General features: G+C 32.8%; 1 long non-coding RNA gene across 2 annotated transcripts in view; it reads right to left on the bottom strand.

The window, feature by feature from the left end:
* LOC125174012 (uncharacterized) overlaps positions 1 to 13,165 on the bottom strand; it is a 422,588-nt gene that overhangs the window by 224,616 nt on the left and 184,807 nt on the right. The window lies entirely within an intron of this gene.

Here is a 13,165-nt window from a genome sequence, read left to right as displayed (position 1 = left end):
CACTCCAACCACATGATGGCTAGCATATTCTCATGATGCTTTTATTGAAACTGTACTAAAGTGTATTTCTTTTGTCCAGAAAAATAATATTTATGCAAATGGATATAACACAGTAATATCAAAAGCTGCTGAAGTTTAGTCCAAAGTTTTGAGCAAATCTTACTATTTGTATCTCGGTTTCTTTTATATTTATTGTGATCGCTTCAAACTCATTCAAACAGTATCATAAGGCTGTACCTTACTGATTCTGGCCCTTGTTCATTTCTGAGTGCACCATATAGAAATTAATAATAAGAAAAGCCTATATCATCTACACAATGGATTATTCCCCCTGTATATCTTTTGAATATCTCTTGATTGTACATTCATATGTAAATATAAGCTAATATTTCACTTATTTAATTATTCAGGCTGAGATTTATATTTGCTTCATTTTGGGGGTAAAGTATTGCAAAGATAAGATAAAATTCACTGAATATATATTACTGCATGGACTTTAAATACCAGATATATTTTTTTCACAATACTAACATTAGCATCCTTTCTCAGATATGTACCTTAAATGACCTATACATTTATATTAACCTTCCGCCTAAAGGCTCTTAAAATGCTTCATATAACTTAAAAAAACAAAACAAAACACTGAAGCTATATCATTAACCTAGTCAGTGACAAGAGATCTGCTTTAAGTTTAGAATTTACCCAAGGAAAGAATGTCAATAAGTAGTGATGAGTTCCACAAAGTAGGTGCATAACAGCAAATAGAATAATCACTCAAAATGACACATTTAAAACCTAAAGAAATGAGAGATCTGTGTCAACTGACTTCAACTAACAATCTGTAGAAAATGGACTTGAAAAGTTCCTTGAGGTAACTTTGTCTACAGGTACGGCATTTTAACACAATACTAGAATGTCACAGGAAATGAAAAATTTGAGAAATACCTGGGGTAGCCAAGTCAGATACTTCATGGCAGGTAATAATCAAGTTATACTATTGATTATGTTGGATAAATGTTACAACCCAGATGACCCATAATTGATAACATGCAAAAAAAAAAGGTATCTGAAGAGTAAAGCGTGTTAATACCAAAAAAATTACAATCCGTAAGAAAAGGTGCCATCATATTTTACATGAATAGGTAATGTCAATTAAAGTGTCCCACATTTTATTAATAGCTTGGATTTAAAATATTTATTAAACAAGATCTTGATACTATAAATTATACAAAAATTACACACCATAAACATCAAATGTCAGGTAATGTCTAAGGGACTATGATTGGGAATAAAAGAATGTAAGTTGTCAGTTCCAGACATATTTTAAAGTAGTGGTAGGATATTTAAGTGATTCCAGTGAGGATACAGGAAGTAATAATGGGCACAATATGCAGTCTTATTTAGAAGTCATTCATAAATGGTTCACACAGTTTAGAGGTTTTTATTTTTATTACAAAAACTGATGTTAAACAACGTGATACTATGCCAAATATTGGAAAGTAGCTTTCAATTTGTGTTTATAGGAAAGGAGACTAATTTTATTAAGTATAATTAACATACTTTTTGTTTTAGTTTCAGGTATACAACATATTGATTTGACAATTCTATACATTACTCAATACTCAATATGGTAAGTCTAGTCACCATCTGTCACCATACAACATGATTTGAATATTACTGACTATATTCCCTACGCTGTACTCTTTATCTCCATGACTTATTCATTTCATAACTGGAAGTTTTTACCTCTTAATCATCTTTATCTATTTCACCCATCCCCCCACCCACCTCTCCTCTGGCAACCACCAATTTGTTTTCTCTATTTAAGAGTCTGTGGGTTTGTTTGTTGTTTGTTTTGCTTTATAGATTCCACATATGAGTGAAATCATATGATACTTGTCTTTCTCTGTCTGACTTATTTCACTTAGGATAATACCCTCTTTGTCCAACTATGTTGTTGTAAAAGGCAAGATTTCATTTTTTTTTTATGGTTGAATAATTTTCCATCAATACATGTATCATCTGCTTTATCCATTCAACGATAGATGGACAGTTGGGGATTGCTTCTATATTTTGGCTACTGAAAATAATACTGCTGTAAACATAGGATACATATACCTTTTCCAGTTAGTGTTTTTGTTTTCTTAGGGTAAATACCCAGTAGTGGAATTACTGGATCATATGGTGTTTCTATTTTTAATTCTTTAAGGAATCCCGCTACTGTTTTCCACAGTGGCTGCATCAATTTACATTCCCACCAACAATAAAGGAGGTTCTTTTTCTTCACATCCTCGCCAACACGAGCTATTTCTTTTCTTTTTGATATTAGCCATTCTAACTGGCTAATGAGATTAATGTTTAATAAATGCAAACTGTTTCTCACTCTTGGCTTTTGAATATAAAATCTCTTTAATTCCTCCGTTCTCCATAGGCTCCCATTTACTGTAATATGTCTATTAAACTAATGAGTGATAAGTAACAACTTAGGTATGACTCACCTGAGAACTCAAAGTACAAAAACACAAGATGCTGTCTCCATGGTTTTTTTTCTTTTTACCTTATTTACTTTTTCAGAACAATTTGACCTCTAGTGCATTCACTTCAGAACTCATTCTAAATGAGGTGAATGGCAATTCTATGCCCAATAATATTCCGTTTTATACAATAAATTCATAGACCTTAGATCTTAAAGAAAAAGTGAGCATTCTAGTTGTTAATTAATACTAGCTGGTAAGGTAAGAATTTTTTGTTTTCATACAAAAAGTATTTTCTTTTATAAAATTTCAGACTTTATTTTTAGAGCACCTTTACATTTACAGTAAAATTGAGAGGAAGGTATAGAAATTTCCCATATACTCACTGCCCTCACACATTTACAGCCAACCCAATTATCAACATTCTTTACCAAAATAGTACTTTTTTTTATACCAAGAATGAATGTATGATATGCCTATATCATAATCACCCCAAATCCATAGTTTAATTAGGGCTCCTTCTTGTTATTGTGCATTCTATAAATTCGGAGAAATCATCATTATAACAATACAAAATATTTTCACTGTATTTAAAATCTTCTGTGCTCTGCCTATTCACCTCTCCCCATTGAAACCACTGATCTTTTTATATTCTCCATAGTTTTCCCTTTTCCAGAAGGTTATATAGTTGGAATCGTAGCAGTATATAGCCTTCTCAGATTGGGTTCTTCCACTTAGTAATAAGCATTTAAGTTTCCTCCATGTCCTTTCATGGTTTGATAACTCTTTTTTTTTTCCTTTTTCTCTGAGTTCTAAATAACATTCCATTGTCTGGATGTACCACAGTTTATTTATCCATTACTGAAGATCACCTTGGTTGTCTCCAAGTTTCAGCAATTATGAATAAAGCTACTTTGAATATCTGTGTGCAGATTTTTGTGTGGACCTAAGCTTTCAGCTCTTTTGGGTAAATAATAAAGAACATAATTGCTGGATTATAGAGGTAGAGAGTGTGCATTTTATAAGAAATCATCAAACTGGTTTCCAATGGGGCTGTACCATTGTGCGCTCCCATCACCCGTGTTCCTGCTGCTCCATGGATTCACCAGGATTTGATGCTCTTCATGTTCTAGATTTCAGCTATTCTAACAGCTGTGTAGTAGAATCTTATGGTTTTCATTTGCATTGTCTAATGACATATAACGTGGAGAATCTTTTTATATAGTTATTTGCCATTTGTGCATTTTCTTATTTCTTTTTAAGAAATTACTTAAGATCACTAAGAGTGCTTATATCTACACAAAAATTAGTATTTCAAAAGGTTAGTTACTCATTGAAACTGAAATTTTGTTTAACCTGGGAATGGAGAAAAGACACAAATTTTGCCTCAGATAGAGAAGACACATTTTTCTGCTAATTAGAAAGTAATTAAACTGAGTCAAGTAGATTATATAAAATAAAGGGTAATCCACAAGTTCATCAATCACAAAGTATCAAATATAATGCAACACTCTTAATTTTGATAAAATAGAAACTGTCTTGCAGAAAATGTTTGCCTTTCAGAAGTAGAACATCCTCCTGATTTAAAGTGCATTTGCTTCCAATTTTCTAAAAATAAATTTGTTTGAATTTCTCAAGAATAATGAAATTATCTTCAATTTAATTGTGATAGAAAGCAAAAGGCAGGGGCGCCTGGGTGGCGCAGTCGGTTAAGCGTCCGACTTCAGCCAGGTCACGATCTCGCGGTCCATGAGTTCGAGCCCCGCGTCAGGCTCTGGGCTGATGGCTCAGAGCCTGGAGCCCGTTTCCGATTCTGTGTCTCCCTCTCTCTCTGCCCCTCCCCCGTTCATGCTCTGTCTCTCTCTGTCCCAAAAATAAATAAACGTTGAAAAAAAAAAAAAAAGAAAGCAAAAGGCAAAGGGACATAAAATATCAACAGAAAATGTAAACTGGAAAAACATCTAAATTACAAAATTCAAGGACTAGTTTCCTTTCCTTTCTTACAGGATTTCAATGGTTGATTCTATAAGATTGTTATGAGTGTTAGTGAGATATCATATGTTAAAATGCTTAGCCCAGCACATGGTTGGCACCCAATCAATGTTAACTGTATTACAACTCGAGGCTTATCTTTACATAGACTTTCGAGAAATGCACTGATCCATACACATTGAATGATCAATAATTTTTAAAGATAAAATAAAAGTGAGTCCAAACTTCAAAGGCTTTTAATGACATAGTTTTGTTGTTGTTGTTGTTGTTGTTTTAACCTAATAAAGGAGATCTTCAAAAGATTGTGATCCGGGATATTGAAGTATGACAATTTTGCTTTACCATAATTAATTTGACTGTATTGGTGATTGTGTATCTATGTGTGTGCATTCATGTGAGTATAAGAATGAAGAATGATTAATAATAAAACAAAATCCCTCAAAACTCAAGAAGTCTGGATGGAAGGCAAGCAACTTGATTCCTTCCAATTTTTTCTTCTTGACATATGATGCTGACCACTTTTCTGTATTGAGCTGCATGATTTGTATGTGATAATAAGTCTTTCAGTATGCTCAACTGGATAATTCTCTTTTTTCCTGACAGTTCACACAAATAGCAATAAACTTATCTGATGCCCGCTGCTTTCTTTATGTCATTTGGAAATGAGTTACTGTTATACTTTCAGAATAAATTGAATTCTATTCTTTTAAACATGGATTTGAGTAGTCTGGTACTTTAGCTTTTTTCTGTCACATTACAGAATATTATTAAGCCCAAAGTGATACATCGTAGGAATAGTGCCATATAAATCCTGTTGCTATTGTAGAATCTGGGATTTGTCTCCATGGACACTGAGCCAAGGTAACATTCTGGATTTCATAGCCTGACACTGACACTGAAGACTGAGAACCTAAACAGTCTTTATTTAAAATGACTATAAATTAAGCAAATATTGTGTGTGTGTTACATAACGAAATAACTTTTCAAATTTTCTCTAGAGCAACATATTGAAGAGAGATTATTAAAACTTCCAGAATTTCTTAAAGCAGTAAAGATAATGACTTTCTCCCATCTTAGTGTTTATAGTTAATAATTTTGATGATAATACTAACACACTTATGCTGATGAATTGGAATGCAAACAATGTGATATGATGAATGACAGTATATTTATTAATCAATAGTAAATTTAGAAGCCAACAAAATAAGCATCTCTACTGATTTTGAAGTGTAAAAATTCTCCAACTGTATTTGTCTACATTAAAAACTAAAAGAACAAAATACAGTTGAAATTGAAGATACTGCATCAGTTATACAGAAAGTGATATACATCAACATGACTTTATTTTTTCCTTGCTTCTATTTGAGTAGGGCAAATATAGCTTTCCAGTGTGGGTTGCTGTGAAGGTCCTAGGTGCAGATTCTTGCGTTCTGGGAAGAAAGATATTTTTACTACATTGTGAATCTGCTTTGCTTACTGTTTCACTCACCCACTGACCAACTCATTCAGTCTGGAGAGTGGCAGGTAGGCTAGATTTTATATGACATAGATAAAGTTTTATTCTATCAATGGTTAGTTGATCTTTACTCATTATTTTCCTCAGAAATGCATAAAGTAAAACTTAATCTACCAATGATATAACAGAATCAATCATTACCCAGCTGCTAATTAAATACATGAATGCCATTGTAACAATTATGCTTAATTTCAAAGAAATTAAAATAATAATGCTTATAAGGAGCCTCATGTGATATTCATATATATAGCAAAGTTTCAATAATTTTAAATGATATGAAACATGATGATCATAAGCAATTCTTTTTTTTATGTTTATTTTTGAGAGAGAGAGGGAGAAAGTGCTAGTGGGGGAGGGGCAGAGAGGGAGACACAGAATCTGAAGCAGGCTCCAGGCTCTGAGCTGTCAGCACAGAGCTGGAAGCGGGGCTTGAACCCACCAACTGTGAGATCATGACCCGAGCCAAAGTTGGACATTTAACCAACTGAGCCACCCAGGTACCCCCATCATAAGTAATTCTTAAGAATAATTGTAATTAAGGCTTATAAAGATTAATAAAGCCAAAAATTATATTTTACACATATTTGTAGTTATAGCAACCATCTTTATGTTTTCCCAATATCAATTGGATTATTTCTGATTTGGCCTTGGTTTGTCAGTACTATTAATGCAAGGCAAGGATTCTAATCACTTTAGATGTCTATGTAAATATTGGATAAACTTTTTCACTAGGCTCTTTTAGCAAGCCCTGTTCTACCTATCCCAAGTAGTGTTTGCTGTTTTTTGCCAATTAAACAATGTGCTGCATTGGTGGTACACAAATCCCACCTAAGAAAGTACTAGGAGAAAAGGAAGAAAGAAAGAAAGAAAGAAAGAAAGACCTTTTGAAGTCTGCTTACTTTTAAATAGGAACAACAGTAATTATTGAAATGTATGTCAGAGTTTCAGACAAGACTTGAAACAGAAGTAATCAAATGTGACAATATAAAATGAAAATCTGTTGTCTTGCTATATTCAGCTTTTGTAGCTGAAGAACATATTGGAAAATTGTGTGTTGTAGAAATGGAGGACATATTTAGAGACAAATTTCTAGCTAAAGAACCAGAAATCATCTGTTGCTTTGTTTAAAGCTGTATTGCAAAATCCAACAGTCCTACAGAATAAGCTCATTTTTTAATGGAATAAAAATAATAGTTAACAAAGGCGTCTGAATGGCTCAGTCAGTTAAACCTCCAAGTCTTGATTTCGGCTCAGGTCATGGTTTGTGAGATCACGCCCTGAGTTAGGTCTGTGCTGCCAGTGTTGTTTAATATACACTCTCTCCCTCTGTCTCTGCCCCTTCCCAGTTCATATGTGCACGCTCTCTCTCAAAATAAACAAACTTAAAAAGTAATAATAGCTAATATTTAGCAAAAGAAAAAGTATATTAATCTACAGACTAATATTGACATTAATTACATTATTAAAAGCTTTAAGAAAACTCTAAAGACACAAACAATAGAAATCTGTTACTAAAGTCCCCAATCAATTTCATATATTGATGATCTAAAGATAGTTTGTAGGCATCTTTTAATGAAGGTGCTTGAATTCCTCCCTAAATATAAAGCCACTGAACTACATTCTGTGGTCTCTTTTGATAATTACGACAAAATGGCACATAAAGTTACCTCATTTTTGTGGCAAACCCTACAATTATTGAATGTATGATCATATCTTCCTATCAACAAAAATTCCTACAATTATAGAATTAGCCCCAGGAATAATTGCTGGTTATGTTTTGTGTTGCCAATTTATTTTTCTTTGTAAAAATCATATAGGAAATGTCAAAACATGATTATTTTTGTAGGGTCATAAATGCCAGTGGTAATTATCAATCTCATGTGTTCTCTGAGGCCACAGGATTAGACATTTTCCAGTCACATTCTCCTTGGTTCTAATTGGTTATTAATCCTATTATTATTTCACAATCTGGTGAAGGAATAAAAATGCAAGAGAAAGAGATGATTATCTTGCAACTAATCCCTTAAAGGCAAAACGAAAAAAAAAAAAAAAAAACCACCTCAACTTAATAAGATAGCCATTAAGTAAGGGAATTTCCATCTTTCCCTGAGATGATAATTAAGGACATATATGTGAGTTTATATATAGTTACATCAAGAATGTGTAAAAGTAAAAATGATTTTTACCTTGTTGACTCTTCTCAAAGTACAGAAAAATATATAATTAACTGCTTTCTGCAGTAATAAAAATGGATATACTATCATCAACAATATACTTAAACATATATTTGAAATAAACCTGTGGGATAAGTAGCATTTTTTTTTCATTTTATTTGAGAGAAAAATGTGGCTCAGAGATTATTATTCCAAAACGACATGGTCAGTAAAAGTAAAACTTAAAGCCCATTCACTTTCCAGTATATTGTGAAGTAGAAGAATGCCCCAGGGTACGAGGGTTTGGTCAGATAGTAAAATTCCACACATGGAATTTCACAAATGGAGCAGGTTAAGATCCCGCAGTGTATTGCTAACAATATTGCTGACGTGGAGGGGAGAGGAGATCTACAGATCTTTGGAATGAAAGTTGTTTTAAAATAAAGAACAAACGAAAAGGAATATTGTATTTCATTAAAAATGAATTTAACATTGCCCAGGATGTTAGAAAGACCATCTGAACTGTATAAAAATGTTCCAAAGTTGGGGGTCCGGGGTATAATAGCTGGTCACTTGATAATGATTTGATAGATATGATTAGTTTTAAGGATAAGTGTTTTCCTGGGGGTGAGGATAACAGTGGCCCTGATAAGAAATATAAATGAATGAATTCACATTATCTTGGGACAGGATGAATGAAGGAGTTTGAGAAGCAACAACCCTAAGGTAAATTATAAAGAAAGCAGAACAAAAGAAAAAGGATAAAGTAATACATGACTAATAAGCATTTTGACATGCTGCAATTCAAGATTTAATTGTTTAGGACAAATTTATCAAAAAAGCAGTTGAATATAACATGTTGTATTGTTTTACTATGAATATCCCACTTCTAAACATAAATGAATCTCATTCAGAAAGACATATTATGTATAATGTGAAAATCAATAAACTTTCATGATACAAAGTAATACATGATTAAACAAACCTATTAAGAATAGTTTCACATCTATAAATGAGGATATTCTACTATAACTGGTACTTTTAAAAGGATATAAATGAGTAGGAAGTCTTGTAATGAAAAAAATATTTTCACCATTTTTTCAAAATAGAATTTTCATTTTTAAGATCTTTGAGCTTCTCACCAGATATACACTTAAGAAAGTCATCAAGAAAACAAAAATACTTAAACATCATACAAACTAAAAACAGACATTCAATGACTGGGTTCTTATGTACAATGATGAGTCATGTAATTGAAGTAATGCCACTGTAGCCATGACCCCAGGATATATTGTTATAACACTTGGATAAACAAAATTTAAGAAATTAAATACAATAGAATTTAAAAACTGAGGTTCAAGGAAATTCGGTAGTTTTCATGACTGCAGATAAATGCATACCTAATACCTTTCCTGTGAGATGTAACTTGCTTTAGAGAATTTGCTTAGAGTTCATGTCAATAAGATATTTTTTTTCTGCTTTAGTTTTAATAATATTTTTCTCCAAGTACAATAGGTTTATGATAAGAAATAAAAATGACAAGAAAGATTATAATGAAAAGCCAATATCAGGGCTTTTTTTTTTTTTTCCCCCAGTTACAGTCTGACTCTTTAGAATCGACTTCTTTGAGCTCTTTTCAGTTCTATTTATTCTGGTGCTTATCTCAATAACTGTATAAAATAGTGTAAAATCATTATACCTATTTCTTGATTTAATGACTGTAATATTGTGATTTATAAAATAAAATACGTATTTGGTCTTCCTCCCCATTTCTGGCACAGAGCTCCTAACATCCTTGGAATTTTCCTCAGTGATGGCAGCATCAAAAATGTTATTTGCTATGTTAATGAGGAGACTTTTAGAAGCCACCTAAGAATGGGGCTGGTTTTCTGGGACTCAACCAGGTGATAGAAGGTTGGAACTTTAGTTCTACCTCCCGATCATCTGGGAGGGGAGGGGGGCTGAAAGTTGAATCAGTCACCAACAGTCAGTGATTTAATCAATCCTGCCTAAATAAGGAAGCATAAAAAACAAAAAGGATGGGGTTTAGAGAACTTAAAGATTGGTGGCCACATGCAGATTTGAAGAGAGCAGTGTACTCTGAGAGGGCACGGAAATTCCTAGCCCTTCCCCCCCACCCAAACCTTGCCCTATGCATCTCTTCCATCTGACTGTTCAGTTTTATCCTTTTATAGTAAACTGGTAATCTAGCATAGAAAATGTTTCTCTGAGTTCTGTGAGCAGCTCTAGCAAGGTAATGGAAGCCAGACACTCATGCATTGGAATTGAGTGCAGAATCTGAACTAGGTGCAGAATCTAACAACTTCAGACAATATCCAGTGGCTATCATATGAATATTGCAGATTTAGATTATTTACACAATTCTCTGAAAACTGTTTAAAAAATGAATTATTAGTGCTTTTAATTGCACTTTTGGTAAGTGCAATTATGTATTTAAATATTATATTCAAGCATATATTTCTTTAGCAATAAATATTCAACATATTTTGTAACTCAAAATTTTAAGATAAATATATGTCCTCCTACATTCTTCTACATTTCCTTCTCTAATATTAAATTTTTATGACACACTAATAATTTTACAATATTAGGCCACTAATATTTATTTTTCTCCTAAGATAATAACAAAATAAAAATGTGAACCTTGAAAAAACGGTTCCATTTTCTACCACCATCCAGTGTTGCTACTGGAAATTGGTGAGTATATTACTATTCACTGATTGCCAGTCCTAGGGGAGGACTCTAATTACTTTTGCCCACTACATCTCTTTATCAGAGTCAGCAAGAAGAACAAAATACAGTCAAGCAGTGGACGGAACAATGTTTACTCATGTAGAAGAGACAGAACAAGAGCAACTTCAATAGTGGGCACTGGTCCCCCAAGGTCAGCAGGTCTCTCTTGGAGGCCAATGCAGGACAGTTGCCTACCCTAAAAGATACTGTGCCCTCCCCCCTGGCGACAAATGTAATAGTGGGATTGGCCAGGTGCCACATGTCACGCATTTCAAGCAAAGACAAAGAGGGATTCCTTTAGTCTGAAACAGGAAAAGCTATTTCCACACTGGGTAGTAACAGCTGTGTGAGTTCTTTCTCTCCTGGTAAGAAAGTGTTTCAAGCCCCAGGCCCAGTCTACGTACCAGCTTTGCACAAGGAGATTGCCTTTCTCAACACAGAGTCTGATTTAAATCTGTGTCTTCTCTTTTGTCAATGACTTTGTTTTTATAATATACAATGAAACTTTAGGATCTCTTTATTCTTAATGTTTAAGATTTCATGAGAACTCTCAGGTTTTGCTTTCTTTTTCATTTTGGTCATTCAAAATAACCTTCAAATTGAAATATATGTTCTATGTATCTGAATATTTTTTCTATTATTTCTTTAACATTTTTTCCTCCCAATATTTTCTGTTTGCTCTTCTAGAGACCCCTATTAATTCAGCTTTTGGATCTTTGGATCTTGTCTCTTACATTTTTCATTTTTATCTTTTCAGCTTTTATATAAATTCCCTCAAATTTATTTTTAACAACCTTTTTTGATTTTTACCTATATGATGTTTGATATATATTGATGTTTATCATGTATGTATATATATGCACATATATATGCACACTTGTGTGCATATGTGTGTGTATACTTGTGTGCATATGTGTGTGTATACATTTTCCAAGATTTAAAAGCAGTTTAGGTACTTATCCCTTGAGAAATGGATAGATAAATTATATTACATACATCCATATACACATATTAATGTATGTCAACTTTAAGGAACTAAGCTGAGTGAAAAAGGAAGGAAAATGATACATACATAAATATTCAAGCAATGACTTATTTAGGAATATATATAAATAAAAATATATAAAATTCAATCATAACTGCCTAAAGTAATGAAAGAGAATGGAATGGTTTATGTGGATAAAAGGGGAAAAGTCATTAAATAAAGTAAGTCCTTTTATAGTCCAGTGCTGCAGCTATCTTCCTCTGTGGTTCAAATAACAAAATATACCTAATTAATTTATATCAACATTTTATATTCAGAAAATTTGTAGTGTTGAGTTAACATAAATACAACCAGAATAATCAAGGATATTTTTCAGAGGAATTTTTAAGTAAGATTGTTGTGATGTATTTTGCTTAGAAGTTATAAAAGTGTACTTACAGTTATCTACAGGTTAATTTACTTAGAAATATTTTTCTATCAATACAGTTATGCTTTAAGTCATTTCACATAATCTAGTCTATGTATTTCAAACTTATTTTTCTTATTTGATATGGAGCTGCTTCATAAAAGAGTCAAAGAATCATCCATGGGGTGGCTGGTTAAGGCATTTTTATTAGAAATATATAGACTGAATTTAATAGCCATTTCTCTTTATATGTTTGTATTTGGTTTTTCTTTTAATTTTAAGTGTTTATATATTTTTGAGAGACAGAGACAGAGCACAAGCAGGTGAGGGGCAGAGAGAGAGGGAGACACAGAATCGGAAGCAGGCTCCGGGCTCTGAGCTGTCAGCACAAATCCTGACATGTGGCTGGAATCCATGAACCGTGAGATCTTGACCAGAGCTGAAGTCGGACGCACAACCAACTGAGCCACCCAGGTGCCCCTATATGTTTATATCTGTATTGTTATTACCATTATATCTGGCTTTTAATTTTGAGACAGAAATGTCTTTATTTTTGAAACTTCCTTGTAGACATTCTCAAATTCCTACTTTACCAGTACTACTTCATATACTAGTTGAAGTAAAAAAAAAAAATCAAAAAACAAAACAAAACAAAAAAACCCCAAAAAACAAAACTCTCTAAAGTCAGCATATTCTATTTCTTCATTATTCTTAGTGAAAAAAACGATGAAGACATAAACTCACATCCACAACAATGATGACATCAATCAAAGCACCAAACCCCAGTTGACTGAGGAAGCATAATTCTAAGTTTGTGCTTTGCATCACTTTCAAATCTTAGGCTTGTGCTATGTAATCCTAGAAATATAAAAATGAGTGAAGAAT

The sequence above is a fragment of the Prionailurus viverrinus genome, chromosome A1, assembly GCF_022837055.1.
Source record: "Prionailurus viverrinus isolate Anna chromosome A1, UM_Priviv_1.0, whole genome shotgun sequence".
Taxonomy (NCBI): Eukaryota; Metazoa; Chordata; class Mammalia; order Carnivora; family Felidae; genus Prionailurus; species Prionailurus viverrinus.
Note: the sequence above shows the minus strand (reverse complement) of the source record. Positions and strands in the feature narration are given on the sequence as shown.